Source organism: Narcine bancroftii, chromosome 2 (genome assembly GCF_036971445.1).
Source record: "Narcine bancroftii isolate sNarBan1 chromosome 2, sNarBan1.hap1, whole genome shotgun sequence".
Lineage (NCBI taxonomy): Eukaryota > Metazoa > Chordata > Chondrichthyes > Torpediniformes > Narcinidae > Narcine > Narcine bancroftii.
In genome coordinates this window covers 190,837,251-190,848,164 of record NC_091470.1, presented here as the reverse complement: position 1 = coordinate 190,848,164, position 10,914 = coordinate 190,837,251, and positions in this window count along the sequence as shown.

Sequence of the window (10,914 nt, the reverse complement as noted above, 5' to 3'; positions counted from 1 at the left end):
ATGAGCACTTGCTTGACTCCTCACATTCCAGTATCCCTTCACCTTAAGTTAACCCATAATACTTTATTCTTAATTGGCACTTGCTTGACTCCTAACATTCCAGTATCCCTTCACCTTAAGTTAACCCATAATACTTTATTCTTAATTGGCACTTGCTTCCAGTATCTCTGGACTCCTAACATTCCAGTATCCCTCACAATCCACCCTTTTTCTTTAGCTACGCTTAGTAAATCCCCATTCGGTAGTGTTCTGTTAAGCTTGGTCCTTTTCCCAGCGTGTGAGTAAACGAACTGCGGCCTCAGCATCATCAGACGGAGTTTGGGAAGCATACATCATTTGGGTTGTAGTGACCTGCCGAAGGGCCCGTTGGATTAAACACTGCACACAAGTCTTTAGGCAGGGGAGCACCATAATGGCCAGAATAGTGAGTCCAGCTGCTATAAGGGCTATGGATATCAGACTCCAGTTACCAATAAAAAGTCTAGTTCATCCCACACCGGACCAAGGTTGCCCCGTCTGAACCTAGGCATGGGAAGATTTTCGAACTCCTGAAGAAGTGTCTTTAACCGCCTGACCGTTGTGAGCATTGTCCTTAACCAGTCTTTCACAAACGCTGCCTTCAGCAGCCAACGAGTAATCGAGAGCCAGGCGGTTCTGTTGAACTGTGGCTCGTATCTGTCGTTTTTCTTCAGCCCCTAAATTCAGGGCCATTGCTATCTGTTCGGTGATGATCTCCAAGGCTGCCTGGAGTCTGATTAAACGATTTAAATGCCAAGCAGCTTTAGTATTCTGGAGCAGCTTACTTCGTTTACAGCTGGAACTCCCCTTACAGTGGTGGTTTTTTTAACATTCCGAATGTCTGTGTGACCCAAAGGATGCTCTACAGGAGACCAAGTTGGGGAGGGGTGTTTCTTGTCACTTAACCTGTGAGTTGCAGCTTGTCTGCGAACATTAGCATAAGTATCACTGAGCCTGTGAGTTGCAGCCTGTCTGTGAACATTAGCATATGTATTAACTCTATCTCTGCCACATGTACAATCCTGACTACCATTCTGTCTGTCTTTGTCCCACCATCTCCTTTGTGCTATCCCTTTAAAACTCCTCTCTTTAATACCTGTAGAGGCCAAAATACAAATCAAATCTACTCCTCTAGAGCCGTTGTGTTCCCCTGGTCCATGTTGGGATCCTATATTATTAACCCATACCCCACTATGACTATACTTTATATCTATGCCCTGTCTACATTCTAAAGGTAAATAATTGTCACCTCTGCTGCCCCTATTCCAGGAGGACTTAATACATCGTGAGTAATTTAGGGATGTCCCAAAAACGGGGAACCAACAAGTAAACAATACAGTAAATGGTAAAAACAACATTACAGCACTTTTTCCCAGTGTAGTGTAACTTTCAGATCAGAAGGATGAAGGACAGCACGCCCGGTGGAGGGTAGATTATCAATGTCTTTAGTCCATGGATCAGCAGCTTGTTTAATTCGTTGTATTTGAGTTCACCCCTTTTCTTTCGTTCACACTGCAGTGTCTGTAATCAAAAGTACACAATAGGGGCCATCCCAGACAGGTTTTAGTTGGTGATCTTGCCATGCTTTTACATATACCCAATCACCAAGTTTAATAGAATGAATAGGATACTCCAGGGGTGGGCAGTAACAGCTGCATGTCTATTATCTCCGTGAGCGCAGCCTGTTTGGCAGCTGCATCTGCCTGTCTGTTCCCCTGTGCTTCAGGACTGTCACCACTTTGATGGCTCCGTACATGAACTACAGCTATTTCCTCAGGTAATGTAAGAGCATCTAGAGATTGGACAATTAAGTTTTCATGGATCAACTTTTGTCCTTTTCCAGTTATCATTCCCCGCTCTTTCCAGATCTCCCCAAAGGTGTGCACTACACCAAAAGCATACTCTGAGTCTGTGTAGATCGTGCCCACCTTGTTCTCTAGACCCTGGAGAGCTCTACAGAGGGCATACAATTTACAAGATTTTGCTAACCAATGACCGGGAAGGCTTCAATCACCACTCCTTTCCCATCCACTACACTATACCCGCTATAGCGAGTGCCATCAATGCCACGAGAAGATCCATCAATAAACCACCTTTCACCCTCCTGTAAAGGCTCATCACTTAAATCATCTCTAATTTTGGTCTGTAAATCTATTACAAGATCTCTGTACATACATGCTCTAACTAATTTATGGTATTGTCAGAATTTGGAGAAACCAAGAAAGCTGCTGGATTGTGTTCTTTATTCGTAATCAGGGTCAAATCATCCCTATCCATTAGGATCGCTTCATATTTTAAAATTCTAGAGTCTGTGAGTCACCTTCCAGCATGTTGTAAGAGAATATTGCGGACTGTGTGAGGGGTGTGAACTATCATCGGGGCACCAAACAAAATATTTTGTCCTTCCTCATCTAAAATAGCAGTGGCTGCGATGGCTTGCACACACTCTGGCCAACCACGACAAACAGGGTCTAAAACTTTTGACAGAAAAGCAACTGGCTGTCTACAGCCTGCCTGCCCTCTCTTGTGTTAGTACTCCGGTGGCTACACCTCCTTTCGCATTGGTATATAGGTCAAATGGCTTATTTACGTTGGGTAAAGCCAACACTGGGGCACTAATAAGGCACTGTTTCACCAAGTTAAAATCTTTAATCTCTTCCTCTGTCCAGACAACAGCTTCGCCCCCTAGAATTGTGAGTTTATCATAGAGAAATCTGACCAGACTAGAATAATTTTCAATCCAGATTCTACAGTATCCCACTAAACCAAGGAATTTCCTAAGTTCTTGGGCATTCTGGGGGGGGATCTGTAATATACCACATATCCTCTCTGGACTTATTTTCCTAATTCCCTGACTTACCAGATGACCTAAGTATTTAACTTTTGATTGAACAAATTGTAATTTGGATTCGCTCACCTTGAGACCCTTATTCTCCAGAAAATTCAAAAGTCCAACAGTATACTGTTTAGCTAATTCATATGTTTTTCCCGTAATTAACAAATCATCAACATATTGTATCAACTGACAATTCTCTCTCCGAGGAGCCTCATCTAGTATTTGTTCTAAGACCTGACCGAATAAATTTGGTGATTCTGTAAAGCCCTGGGGAAGGACCGTCCACCGATATTGATTCTTGCGTCCAGTAAAAGGATTTTCCCATTCAAAGGCAAACATGTCTCTGCTCTCTGTTGCTAACGGACAGGTCCAGAAAGCATCTTTGAGGTCAATCACACTAAACCATTTACTATGTGGATCGATTTTACCCATTATTGTATAGGGATTAGGTACAACCGGGTGACGGGTGAGAATAATTTTGTTCAGCTCCCTCAAGTCCTGCACTAATCGATAGGTACCGTCTGGTTTTTGGACAGGTAAAATTGGAGTATTAAAAGGTGACATACAAGGTTCGAGTATACCATCTTTCACCAACTGGTCAATTACTGGCTGCAGCCCCTTTCGGCCAGCCATAAGAATTGGATACTGTTTTCGTCTAATTACTTGTTCAGAATCTTTTAAAGTAACTTGCAGGGGAGGAACATCTAACCCTCCTCTATTTCCTTTTTTTTTTCACCCATACTCTAGGATTTATTATTTTCTGATCCTCCTCTATCAGCACATAAAATTGAACCCCGATACCTGATCCCTGTGGTCTGGTACCGATAGCCAATTGGTCCTGTAAATCACGTCCCATCAAGCAAACCCCAGCTTGAGGAACTAGTAAAATATCCTCTGTTATTATCTTTTCTCCCATTTGCATTCTTACATCTCTTAATACAGGGACTGTAAAGTCTCTTCCTCCTACTCCCGAAATCATCACTGACCCCTCTATCTTAACACCCTCGGGTGGTTGTAAAATACTAGACCGGGCTGCCCCAGAATCTACTAAAAAAAAGGTCATCTTGTCACTGTGGGGTTCTATGCTTAAATTTACCAATGGTTCTCCGTGCAGCCCCACGGTGTGTATTGACTGAGAACCGTGACCCCCCCCCCCCCTATTCATAATCTGCTTCCATCTGTCTGACTCTGGCTTTACCCTACCCTTAATTTAGTCTATGTGTAGTCTGAGTGCAGCATGTTCGTTAAATGAAGTGATAGGAGAATCAGTTTATTTCACAGCATAAGAATAAAGTTTAACAGAGCTCTGGTTCAGTCATTAGTTCATAGGTCACCTGCACAGTGAGCTATTCCCCAAGACTGACCTCCACTGACCGGTCTCTACAGTTTATATAGATCAACCTTATACAGAACAAAAGTTGGCTTCCTTTGCTAGATTTCTTGCATCAGATTTATCACAAGTAATTTCCTGCTCTGCAGTTATCTGGGGTGTAGAGCTCCCATCTTTTTTTAATCCTCAAGGTCAGAATATCCTGTTGTTTTGATCAGAAATCAATTCATACCCCAGATATTTCTAATTATTTCTTTGTTCTCATCTGGCCATATTCTTCTGTTCTACTAAACACCTCCTTCTGTCTTAGCTTCTTACTGATTCCATTCTCTTTGTTTCTGACAGTCTCTGTCAGGATTCTTTTTGTTTATGCTAATCAACACCTCCTTTTGCCTTAACATTCCTACTAAATTGTTTCATACATATTCTCTCTTTTGTATCTTGGGAGCAGGCAATTCTAAACCTACTGTAATCAGCCAACTTTGCTACATACTGTGGCTGCCCCTTACTTACATTACTCTTTCCCTTCACCATGAGGTAAATATTAAATTGTTACATAGTACTGGATTCATGTATACAAACTGAATAGTACATAAGCATATATTCTACATATTTTCTATGATTAATTAACCCCTATATTCCAACACATCAGTCCGTAAGGTCGCGTCTCCCTGGCTTGCATTGGGCATTCTCTCTTAAAATAACGCACCTCCGGACTAGTCAGGGGCACATTTACAAAACCGAGTCACCCCTCCCATGGGAACTTCCCGTAAAGATCTCATCCAATTAGTTTCTGGCTTATCCTCTCCTTTATAATGTCTAGGTTCCTGCTCTCTGGGAAATGAATCAAAGGGTTCTGCCCTTTCTTCCCTGAGGGTCTCACACTGCTCTCAATTAAAGTCGCCTCTCTCTCTTGTCAATAGAGGTGGTAATCGAGTACTTTGTGAAGGGTCATCATACCACCCCTACTTTCTTCTCCTTTCTTTAGCTGTGGGAGAGGAGGGGAAGGTGCAGAAGGGTAGAGCATAGGAGGGGCGGGGGGGGGGGGGGGGGAGATAGGAGCCGGCATAGCAGGAGCATAAGGTGGAGGAAGGGAATGTAACACATCCCATCCTTGTGTTTCAGGGACAAAAGGTTCCTTATCTTTCTTGCATTCCTTTTCATTCAAAACCAGTTGATCAAATGATCCCCTGAGCCAGCAGGTTGCATATTCTCTGCTCTCAATATTATCTCTTTGATTTTGATAGAGCCAGATGTTCAGTGCCTGACACATCCAGTCATCCTCGGATCCGAGCTTTGGCCAATATACCGAATTCCCTTTTATCGGGTTTTTTTAACCCATTCCAGACAGCAATACCTGACCATGGTCTGTTTGTCTTTCCCACGGGTTTTCCCCGCACCCCAATCAGATAGCATTAATCCTAACGGACTTTGCTTATTTATCTGATTGTCCCGTCCTTCCTTAGGACTATTTCCCTTGCTACTCACACCTCCCATACTAACAGGTAAGTAAAATTTATCTTACCGGGATCCAGTAGCTATTCCTAGCGCGCTTCCTTAACATCCTCCCGTCGTTTGTTCTCAATGCCTCTTCTCGGATATCACTCGCTTCGTCCACTGACAAGTCACCCGCCGTCCGTGAGTCCAGCTGAATCAGCCGGGGTGCACCTACCCTCGTCGTTGGGCACTCTGTCAGTGGAGGGAGTGGGATCCCGGACGAGCCCCCATTTGTGAGAAACAGAAGTACCTTCACAGAATTTGCTCGAGACAAAAATTGAGAACAAATAACTTTTATTATACTATTACAACAATGCAAAGTTGGGTGCTTCCCCTTACCCTGGGAATACACACATACACTGGGGCTCACCCAACTTTTATACATTTCATTTCAGTACAGAGATACCTTCCCCCCAACATTCTTCTGCCTCCTGGATTGGTTTAGCATTAGGTAATTCTGCCCACGTGGTTTCTAATTTCTTATCAGTTTATGTGTCTTCCTGCAAACTTGTTAGCCAGAGAAGTATCATGTCTTTGTTCTTCACTCATTAATCAATCCCTAAGACTTGCTAAAGCTATCTACTTGTTATCCTGTTTTGAAGATCCTTAGTTTATTTCACTTTTACAACCCTTCCTCTCATTCCAGCATCCCTTCACCCTGATTTAACCCATAATACTTAATCTCTAATGAGCACTTGCTTGACTCCTCACATTCCAGTATCCCTTCACCTTAAGTTAACCCATAATACTTTATTCTTAATTGGCACTTGCTTGACTCCTAACATTCCAGTATCCCTTCACCTTAAGTTAACCCATAATACTTTATTCTTAATTGGCACTTGCTTCCAGTATCTCTGGACTCCTTACATTCCAGTATCCCTCACATTGCTAACCAAGAAAGAATCTAGTCTATGTGGGTCCCAGGAATATTATGTTCATCGCCAAAATAATGATGCAATAATTCTTTTGCCTTTTTGAAACCTTGTTCTGGATTCATATATTGGCAATTTTTGACTAACTCCTCTACCTGTCCTCCAGGATACTGTTCCAGATAATAAAGACTGTGACAGAGTATATAGAGGTGTTTAGGAGATAAACTGGGAAAGGTTTGTTAGAGCAGGTCACACACAAACACTTTAAAACACAAAAGTTTTGCAGGAGTTTTTGCAAAAGAGCTCAGACTCAGAATGGACGGTTGTTTGCAAAAGGCAACAAATGTAACAACAGGCAGTGGCAACTTTGTCTGGAAACCAGAATTTACTGTCTGGAAGGTCATGTGATCTTTGCAGGGAGAGAGGAGAAAAGAACAGGCTTTGCTCTCAGAGTTGGAGGGGAGAGAGAGAGAGAGCGAGAGAGAGAGAGTGGGAGAGAGAGAGAGGGAGAGAGAGAGAGTAGTAGTGGGAGAGAGAGAGAGAGAGAGAGAGAGAGAGAGAGAGAGAGAGAGAGAGAGAGAGAGAGAGAGAGAGAGAGAGAGATCGGTTCCAGAGGGACAAGCTGGCAAGCTTTGGAAGATGGCTTGGTCAAAGGAGAGGACTGGCTGTCTTGTGTTACCCTTGGAATAGGTGAAACAGAGAGGAACTCTGTGGTGACCTGAAAGAAAGAGTTTAAAACACCTGGAGAACCCTGAAGAGGGCAAGTTTCATCAGCAAGACACTGGAGTGGCTGATTAAAAAGGAATCAGTTGTGGATGTCCTGGATCAAGAAAACTCTCTCTCTGAAAACTAATAAGAACCTTCCTGATAAGCACCAAAGCCTGGTGAACTTTCTTAATGTTAACTTTTGTGCGCAGTATAAGAATTGCCTGCAACCAGCGAGATTGGACTGTGAACCAAAGAACCTTTCTAAACTTGCACACACCTGCACTTAGAATTAAAAGGGGGTTAAGCGAGTCAATAGAGATAAGTTAAAATTTGATTCTATTTTCATGTTCAAGGATCATTAAAAGCAACTTTTGTTTAAGTAACTCTTTGTCATGGTGAATATCTATTGCTGCTGGGTTTTTGGGTCCTCTGGCCTCGTAACAAGATAATCTTTAGTGTTTTTAGTATTATTTTCAATGTGATGTTCAAAAGATTTCATGAACGTCAGATATTGCAATGGATCTCCATTAAAAACTGGAATTTCCTTCTTAGATAAACCATATGAAAATTGTTGCTGTGCTAACAGAGCAGAGATTTCATTTTGTTTTGCTATGAGTGATATTTTATTGTCTTGTCCACCATGGCTTGAGACTGGTTGTCTTGAGGTGAATGGAGAAAACGAATCTTGAACTGGTGCCATAGTGTAGGACCTTTACTTGTAAGTGATGGCATTGATGGGAATCCTTGGTATGTAAGTGATGGCATTGATGGAGATCCTTGTCTTGTTGCTGGTTCTCCAGCAACAAGAAGTGATGTCAATGGTTGAAGTTTTTTGAAATACCCTCCTTATGTTGTGCACTCTGGAGAGATTGAATGTCGTCAGCTCTTTCCATAGAATTGATCATTGTCATTTGAGAATCAGCAGCGACGCCTGTGGCTCCTTGCTCGAGTATATTTGTTTCTTGTGGCTATGTTACCCATGGCTCTGCTGGAAGGTTATGTGCTATCCTTTGGGTGTCACCTTGAGTGACAAATCTAATGCCTTCACTTTGACATATTCATAGCACGTTGTTCCTCGAGTTCTAGTCTTTTATTTTCTCTATTCAATAATCTATTTTGTTCTTCTTGCTGTTTCTTGATTTGAACCCTCTGAAGCATATCTTTTCTCCAACCATTGTTGTTGTGCACAGAGAGCAGCTGAGTCTGCTTGCACCTTAGCATGCATAGCTGATATGCTTGAAGCATGTGAAGCTGTACTTGCTCCAGATGCCTTTGAAGACTTTAAAGATCTTCCTGTGCTCATAACCTTGGAAATACTATCATCAGGATTCATGTCTGAACTTTCAGATACCAGTGATTGAGTCTTTTGCATGTCACTTGCTGCAGCACCAATGGGACTTTGCAACATACTTTCATCTATTCCAGTTCCACTAATCTTAAAGCCAGCTAATGAGGCCTGCAGGGCTTTGACAGTTCTTTCTTGCCTGTTGAAGCCGCTTCCTCTTTGGCTACTGGCTCCAACCTCCATCCGCCTTGCTGGCTCAACTCACAACCAAACAGTTCTTTGAGAGGAGCTGTTGGCTCGAGGTCTTTAGCCCAATGAAACTTCTTCTTTTCCATCTTGGGTTCTTCACACTGCAGCCTGGCTTCTGCCCTGGCTTCTCCTGGTTCCTTCTGGACTGTAAACAAATTTTGTACCCTACTTGTCCCTTTAAGAGAGTTGCCTTTGTGGTCTGTACACAACCTTTCTTATCTGGATGTTTACAATAACATTTTTCTGGGCTTCCTGCCAATTCTGCTCCAGAGCTCTGGCTTTCTTTTAAAGGTCACAGGTGTCTGGCCAGACTTCTGAAATATTCTATTATTACAGCATGGATGTCTCTTAGTTTTAAATCAAGTTGTTAATTACAGTACATGCAATTTGGGAATGTGAGAATGTGAAAAAGTTTTGGGAAGATCTCAATCAGGTATTAAATAAAATCACAAAAACCAACATACCAAAAAATCCAGAGATCTTTCTTCTAAGTAATATAAGAAGTAAAGAATTAGGCCTCAAACTGGATGAAGCACAAAAAAGATTTATTATGATAGCAAAAAAATGTATAATGTCAACTTGGAAATCAGAAGAGCGCCTGAGAGTACAACAGTGGTACATGGAAATGAATAAATGTATTCCATTGGAAAAAAATAACATATAATTAAAAAAATAAAGTCACATTATTTGTACAAAGTTGGGAACTGTACATGGAACATAACAGAGAGGGCTTGCCTCAGACCTCCACCTCCTAAAATGATAAAATGAGAAGAAGACAAAATGACCTGATCCAGTGTGTAAAAGTAGATGACACAATTTTCTTGTTTATTTTCATTGTGTGATGACATTGTTTAATGGTTTTATTGTATTGTATATGTTGAATGTTTAATGAGTTTGGAGGTGGGAGGGAAGGTAGGGGGGGATAAAAGGGGAGAAAATGCCACTGTGTAAATTCAAGAGGGAAATGTTTGTGTGTATTTTGATTGATATGGTTCATAGTGTAAGAAATTAAATTTTAAAAAAAATCAAGTTGTTAATTCAAGGTGATGGATGTGCAAATGACACTTTCCTTATTCATATATATCCTAATTTCAAAGTATCATCTTCCAAAGCATGAGCTACAATATCCTAAATTTTGATCTCTTTAATACAACAAACCAAACTCTGTGGCAGTTACTTTATGTAGATAAAAAGGATAAACATTTTGCATAGCTTCACATTAAGACTTTCATAATGATGCTTAACAAAGTATTTAGTGTATAATAGATATAAAATGTATATAAAGATAAAAATTATATAAAAAGCTTTTAAAGAAATACAAAATGGTATTTAAGGAGATATAAAAATTGAAAGAAACATTTAGTTTGCTCGTGCTTCCTTCACATCTTGTAGAATGAAAGCAAGCCATTAGCCTGGGCGCATATTACGATATGTTACATCATAGACACTATGGTAACATTACAAACAACAGTTCTCTTAAAGAGTCAGGCACAAAATTAACTAAGAATCAAAACACAAGATTTTAACCTTTACAATGAGCACCCCTCCAATGGCCATACGAGGGGCCATACAGAGCCATCGTCCTGCGTGACTGAACAGTGGGCAACACCAGGAATACCGGCTAATCAGAGGCTGGTGCTGTGATGACATCACTCCCGTCATCAGAGGCAGGGACTGAAGATAAACAGAGCTGGCAGAGCAATAAATCAGTCTTTGACCTCAACTGAACAGTGTGTGTGTGTGTGTCATTCTTTTTTCACACTTCACGTAGCGCATATGGTGCAGGGGAATGTTTTACTCTGCTATTGTTTAAATAGGATTGTTCAAGCTAAATGAAGAATTAACATGGGGAGCTCAAAGAAAAGGTGGAGGGAATAGCATAAGAGATAGATGGGTATAATAGGCACACTCCAAAATGGTGGGGGGAGTTGGCACTAATATCTTAGGTGTTGGTGCCCAAAGGGAAAGGGTAGACTAGGGGGGAGAAAGTGGGGGGCATTATTTGGGGGTATATTTTTCTGAATTGTTGGCTTTAGTTTTTTTTTAGCTTGTGTAGGTTTTGTTTGGAGCACGGTCGTCTGCACCAGAGGTCCAAGCAGATAAGCAGGACAGAGGATAA